The sequence below is a fragment of the Anas acuta genome, chromosome 3 (assembly GCF_963932015.1).
Source record: "Anas acuta chromosome 3, bAnaAcu1.1, whole genome shotgun sequence".
Classification (NCBI taxonomy): Eukaryota; Metazoa; Chordata; class Aves; order Anseriformes; family Anatidae; genus Anas; species Anas acuta.
In genome coordinates, this window is record NC_088981.1 from 112369323 (window position 1) to 112376756 (window position 7434).

The following is a 7434-nucleotide window of genomic DNA, read 5'->3' on the forward strand; positions in this document are numbered from 1 at the left end:
AAAACACTGATATCTTTAATGGACTTATCAGAAAGAGAACACACCTAAACAGAACAATGTTCTTACCGTTGTGACCTCTAGCCCTTCTGTCCCCACTTCTTGCTACCTTCAGATTGTGGTGACAAAGGATGTTCTGACATGAGGTAGAGGTGATTTTGTGGTTAAAGCACTAAACTCAGAATCAGATTCCTGTGATTTATTCCTGGCTCTGCCATGGTCCTCTTGCATGACTTCAGGCAAGTCACTTAATCCTTCTGTGCCTCAGTTCCCCATATACAAACTGATTTTTTTTTCTTTTTTTCCATCCCTTGCCATTCTTGTCTCCAGGATAAAAGATATCTGTCAGCTGATCAGTTGAATGTAGAACTGTATTACATAGCAGTGTTTGAGTGTCCAAGGATCTGGGTCATGCCTTTGGCTAGCTCAAGCTTTCAGATGGGCAGGGAAAAGGCATGCCTCTTGTTTCAGAATTTGTCCAAGACTTGTTACGGTGTGTTGGCTGTGAAGACAGGGTCACAAACTAAAAGGCAGTTCCTGGGAAACAAAAAAATAAAGTTTGATTTTGGACCAGAAATCCTAGTCTGTGGCTTAGGTTATAAATAACCTATACCCATAGCATCTTGCAGATGACTGTGCCCAAAATACATGTGACCTGGGCTCCAACTATTATATCTGCCGTATGAAAGGGGTTCAGGGTGCTCCAATGAGATCCAGCAGCTCACACATGCACAAAGATCATGGACCCTAACCAAAATCACAGAATCATAGAATCACAGAATGGTTTGGGTTGGAAGGGACCTTAAAGACCATCTAGTCGAACCCCCTGCCGGGGTCAGGAACATCTTTCCCCAGATCATGTTGCTAATTCCCAGCCAACCTGACTTTGAACTCTTCCAATGAGAGGGAACACACAACTTCTCGGAGCAACCTGTTCCAGTGTCTTACCACCCTCATCATGAAAACTGTGCATTCAGGGATGGAAAGTGACACCAAGCATACAGTACTTGAAGTGGCTGTGTTGGTGAGGGCCCATGGAAATCATAGGGGATTATAGCCCCTCATATTTTCATTTCTCAATTTTTCTCTACATCTGTAACTTTTAGAATTTGTAGAGTTGACGGTATGCAACCTGAGTGTGAGTTCTTCTTATATTCCTGGTTTCCGCTTTTTCCATGTATCAAAGAATCCTCATGAGTGCCCTTTTCCTGCAGTGAGGAATTGACTTGGCACATCAGGAGAGGGACTGCAAAAAGATGGATACAGCCTGTGGGGAGAGATGGCAAACATCTGTTATTACAGTTTGCATCTTTCAATTATCATCATCCCCAATAACTACCAATGTTAAATTAGCAGGGTTTTTAAAAGTAAAGGTTATTTAAAAATAAAAGGATTAACCAGATATATACATAGAGCTGGTTGCTTCTTGCTGTTGCTACGACCAGTTATTTTACTCTAAGCAAGAGAGATAAATCTGCTGGCCTTGCAGAGAGCACATCAGATCCCCTGGATTAGCAGGTTTTTCTGTGGATAGCTTGACATAAGGCTGGTGTCCCACAGGAACTCCTAGATCTGGTTATGGACAACACTTCACTTTAGTGCTCGACTTGGATGATGCGCCAGGAGATAAAATACAAAGTTACCCACATACTATCACATGTTTCAGACATTTCAGAATACTGTTCGCTGATTCCCTCAGAAATTTATTAGCTCTACCAATATTTTCTTTCTTAGTTCTGTAAAGCAAGCTCCAACTCAGTTAGTACTGACTATGCAGAGCCCAGAAACCACATGTTTATTTTCCTAAGTTATAAAAAGTTTATAAGGGTAGCTGGTATCCTTATGGGCCACTGTACAGTGATTTGCTACTGCATTCCATACTGATACAGAAGAGCTCTGTGTTTTATACCAGAGGGAAATCCTTGTGATACAGCTGTCCAGCAGCCAACAAGAGTACAGACACCTTCAAAAATATATCCCTGATAAAAAGTGAATAGCTGGAATGGCAGAAAATATCATTTCTGACAAAAATCAGTTTGAACAGTATGATGACCTTGGGCATCACAAGATCTCTATTGTGGTACATCTGTGAAAATTAGCAACAAAGTCCTTTCATCCCAGCCATAGTTCTTTTTATTAACGAGATTCCCTCTCCTACCTGAAAATGCTGCATGTTCTACACAAGTACTATGCAAGGACTACCTTTTATTTTGGAGCTAGCATCTAGCCTCAGGCTTTTAGTTTGGCCAGCTTCATGTTGCTATATTGACTTGAAGAGGTTTTGGTCAATTTACACCAGAGAATGGGGAGACTGTTGTTCATTTATCTCCTAAAACAGCGAGTACACAGCTGCACAACCTGAAGAATTAGGTCAGTACATTGCTATGACTGTCCTGGAAGTAGACAGTCAGAGCAAACAAGGTAGATTTCAGGAGAGAGGCTGGAATGTGTGAAGAGTTAGCAAAATTGACATAGATGCAACTGCAAAAATAAGTAATTTTGCAAATCGCTAAACCACAATGGTTGGATTACAGCCCTTGTCATACAATTCTTGGGCATGTGAACAATCCCTTTTTCACTTGAGTTCATTTCATTAGCTTCTCTCAGCTACATAAATACTCATACTCTCAATGGGACTACTCACATCAATAAAGTTCCTCAAGTGAGCAGGGATTGCAACCCAATTTTAGTGGAACAAACCCAACCCTGACTTTGATTGCATCCCTCGCTTTTCTAAAAAAACTCGGTTTCTAGCTAGAATGAGCCCACAATCCCTGCAGAGCTTTCTTTCGCCACTTCCAAGCACATTCCCAGTTATTTGTCTTGTCAAATATGAAGGCAAACAGGACTCTTCCAATCTCCTCACCTTCACCTCCCTTAGTAAAAACACTGCTGGGCCTTGAGTGGGCCAACTCTGCCGTCATTTGGAACTCCTGGGCATTGCTCTGCTCTGATTGATAGATCCCCGATGGGGTTATCATGCTCACATCAACTCCTGACATGCCTCAGCCAACAAGCAACCCCTCTGAAGTCAAATACCATTCAGTGTAATATCATGAGTAATGACAATAGTATCAAAGCAATAATTACTCCATTTTATTACTCAGCTGTAAATTGTTTTCTGATTAGGCTCTTAGCCAGTGGTCTATGACACAGTTACACAGTGTTGACCATGATTAATTTACTTAATTCACTTAATACAAATGCCATGGAAAATTGCCTCTTTATATATCAGATTCTTTTATAATTCTGATGGAATTTTTCTTTTGTCTCCAACTCTCCCTGGTCATCTGAGAATCCATATTAACATTTGAACACAGCAACAAAAAGAACTGAAAGCAACAAAAAGCTGTTTAAAAACAAAATAGCATTGGGGATCCAAGTAGGATTTTGCCAACAACACATTCCCTGTAATTTGATGTAGCTCTAAACTAAGCAAGGCAGTCTAGATTGTGGCTGAGACAGAGAACCACAACCTGAAAGCAACCAAGCAACCTGCTGAGACTTAGGAACATTTTTTGTTAGAATGGTCAATATTTTATTTTACATCATGTTTAGATCAATCACTGTTTCATTGTAAATTCAGCCATTATTGTCCCAAGACACAGAAAGAGCTGTTTTTTAGAGTTCTCTCTCTCTATCTCTGTCTTTAAAATATTTACAAAAACGCACACATGTAGATACAGTTATAAGCTGCTCATAAGAGCCGGCCTGATTTTCATCACATCTCCTGTGAATATGGCAGCTCAGGTAGTTCATGGTAGGTCTCAAGTAGTTCACCTCCTCCAGGCCCAGGCCTACAGGGAGAAGAAAAGGGAGAGTGACACTTTCTTCATCCACAAGTTGCAGGACACAAAAAGGTGAATTCAGCAAAAAAACAGCCCCAGCCTGGCTGAACTTTGTGATTTGCTCTAAACACCTTCTGCACCGAACACCTTCCGCTCTTCTACAATGTAGAACTGTTCTTGACCCAAAGAGTAGATAACAGTTTGGTTTGTAAAATCTCATCTGAAAGGCTCACATAGAGAAAATGGCAGAGAAAAAAATATAAGGTAAATTGGTTAGGGAAGGATTAGATCAGTGGACACAGTTATTTTAGCCCAATACTTCAGTTTCTGTTTTCTTATGTCAGCGTTTCCCATCTTATCCAAAACAATGCAATGCAATCAGGACATGTAAACTCAGCCTGTGGTATTGAGCTGTGGTATTCAACTCTGGGATCCCCAGCACAAGAAGGACGTGGACCTATTGTAATAAGTCCAGAGGAGGTCCTGAGGAGGAGCAGAGGCTGGAGCCCCCCTGCTCTGGAATCAGGCTGAGGGAGCTGGGGGTGTTGGGCCTGGAGAGGAGAAGGCTCTGGGGAGACCTCCCAGTGGCCTGCCCGGGCCTGAGGGGCTGCAGGAGAGCTGGGGAGGGACTCGGGGTCAGGGGTAGGGACAGAACAAGGAGGGATGACTTAAAATTCAAACAGGGCAGGTTTGTATCAGACATTAGGAGGAAATCCTTCCCTCAGAGGGTGGCGAAGCCCTGGTCCAGGCTGCCCTGAAGAGCTGTGTATGCCCCATCCCTGGCAGTGCCCAAGGCCAGGCTGGATGGGACAGGGGACAGCCTGGGCTAGTGAGAGGTGTCCCTGCCATGGCAGGGGGCTGGAACTGGATGGGCTTTAAGGTCCCTTCCAACCCAAACCACTCTGTGATTCTACAAAAGCTGTTGATGTGCATTGATTCCACAAATACCCATCAGATTAGGCACATTATCAGGTAAAGGTTTCATAGTGCTCTAAAACGGGAGAGGTATGAACTCTTTGTTTAGTGTAGGAAAAAAAGAAGTGGGAAAACAATGATTACAAAGCTGAAGAAAAAAAAGTTTATTTCCTGCCATGCCATTACTGTTAAGGACTACAAAATATGCCCTACAAAACCTGATGTAGAAAAATGCATGAAGCAATTTCTGTTCCAATGTGATCAGACTCAATTCAGTAAGCAAACTTTTATTCCTACAAAAAAGAGACCGATGGAGACACCTGGTCTCTAGGTATAGATGTGTTGCATCAAGTAGGAGTTGCTGCAAGTAATAGCAGGGTTTGCAAAGTGCGTGGAAAAAAAAAAAGGAAAGAAAGAAAGAAAAAAAAAAGGTGGGGGGGGGGGGGGGGGGGAGACTTTTAAAGTAGAATAGCCAGTTCTTTTGTTTGCTTGGTTGGCTGGTTAGTTTGTTTTGTATTTTTAAGTACAGTGACAGGAATACATTAAAAAATGCTTTTATGGAATAAAAGAGTAAGGACACCTGGAGTACTAAATGCCCTGACTCGCTGCTTCTGACAGCAGGACCGGAGTTCAGCAGTGAAGCATTCACTTCAATGAAAAGGACATGCTTCACCCAGAGCTAGGGATCACAGAAACCATCTGCAGGATAAGAAAATTCTAGTCACATCCAAAACTACTTGGTCTCCAAGATCCCTTGTAAGTACAGGCTTGTTCAACATGAGTACATGAATGTTAAGATTGTGTTTTCTGGGGAAAGGGAGAAACCTTTTACATTGTAATATATATGTAATGAAATGTAATGTAATGTATAAAAATGTGAAACCAGTTTCCGATGCAACTTTCTTGCACAGAACAGCATCTTAGCATTCATATATTCATATACATGTACAGTATATATATATTCACATACATAAGCACACTGTATTATTTAACTTAAAGCATAAACATGTGCTTAAGAGAGACAAGTCTGACAGCCTAGAGACCTAATCTTTCCATTAGCAGCCTTCCATGTCTATTACCTTGTCTCACTGGATTTCCTTCTGTGTCACTGCGAAAATGGCTTTTGCAGCAGAACAAGCAGAACACTGAGATTTGCATAAACACCGTGTTTGATGTTTCAAGATGCAGCCGTGCCGTTGGCCAAGGGATGGTTTTCTCATAGAGGAGGAATCTCAGCTGTAATCATCATCCTTTTCGTAACTGATTGCTGGGAGACTTTTACTTCCATCACTTGCAATTTGTCCAGCTCAGAGATTTACACAAAAGAGCTGAATTTATTATTGAACTTCATCTGTACTTCAGGAGTATTGCAAGATCTGGAAAATCAAGGGGTATATCAGGAATACAACAATTTTCCACATGGCAAAAGGATGCCATAGAAGTGTGACACTCTTTTTCCTACTCAAAAATGCCATTTTATAAGAAGGCCACTTAAGTGGCTTACCACTATGATCTCTTGTCCTTCATGCCATATTTGCTTCAGATGCCTGCAGGATGATTTATATAAATGGTACTTTAAGCATTTTATTAAGTGCTATGCTAACTAATATAAAGTTACTGTTAGGGGACTCTGCTCTGCTGAGTTTCATTATCAGGGCTGAAAACTGAATTGTGTTGTCAGGGCTTAAATTGGAACGTCAGACTTGACTGTTAGGAGTTAATAGACTGCTTACAGAATGGAGGACAATAACTTTAGCTTAGTAAACAAGTAATGCAGGAATAATGTGAGAACTGGGAGTGAGGCATGGATCATCTCAAATGGTTAATAATGAAAATAATAAAAATAATTCTCTCTGGCCATATGGATGGAAAAGGAACAATCATAGCTTAAGTAAAGTCAAAGAGAGGTACATACAGACTTGAGAATGACAGAAAAAAAGTAGGGTTGTTTTTCTTTATTCAGTGATGACAATGAACATTTTTGGACCCTGCAACAGCAGAATCCAGTGTAGATGCAATCAAAATCTCACCTGAGCCATGAACTTTGCAGCTTGGGAAAAAGTTTGAGACCTTAGTAAGTTTGGGATTCAGCAAGTTTTCATAAAGACTTTCACTGCATTTTCATCCTTGACTCAAAGGTCAGTCTGTTTGCCAGATGTCAGGCCCTTTCTGCATAGTACAGGGGGCAAAAGAGTTGTTCAAATAAAGGTTGTCAGAATTTTTATGCATTTTTCTGATTTTGCCTGACATTTTCTAAAATTATTCAGCCTGAGGCAGACACTCAGCATGAAAAATTTAAATCCAAATGGTTAAGGCCTGGCAAAGCTCTGAGCAACTGAAAACAGAGTCTTGTAATGGGAAGTGTCAGACAACCTTAATAATAGGCAACCAGCCCCGTCTGTAGTATGCATTGTAATACGCTGATGATTGATGATATCAGACTTGAAATTTCACAGTTAAATAGCTACAGCACTGTTAATCCTCCCTTGTGAAGAAGAATGGCATTATAGTCCATCTGGTATGTATGTACAATGCAAGATCAGGCTCTGCAAGAAATGTAAGATTATGCCCATCACAACAAAGTGAATTAAGAATGGAATTCACCTTACTTTTTAGAGTAAAGAGTAAAATTTGAACATTAATAATTGATCTGACACTTCATACTTCAATTCAGTATGACCAGTATGGGATATGGCAGCTTCCACACATTTATAAATCTGGGACTTGGGTTTCT

General features: G+C 40.9%; 1 long non-coding RNA gene across 1 annotated transcript; it reads right to left on the reverse strand.

Annotated features, from left to right (window-relative positions):
• Nucleotides 1-3071: 3071 nt before the first annotated feature.
• LOC137853114 (uncharacterized) lies at nt 3072-7109 on the reverse strand. The gene is made up of 2 exons (XR_011094251.1): nt 5780-7109; nt 3072-3794 (listed from the first exon to the last, which is right to left on the reverse strand). It is a non-coding gene; the product is annotated as an uncharacterized lncRNA (long non-coding RNA).
• Nucleotides 7110-7434: the final 325 nt, after the last annotated feature.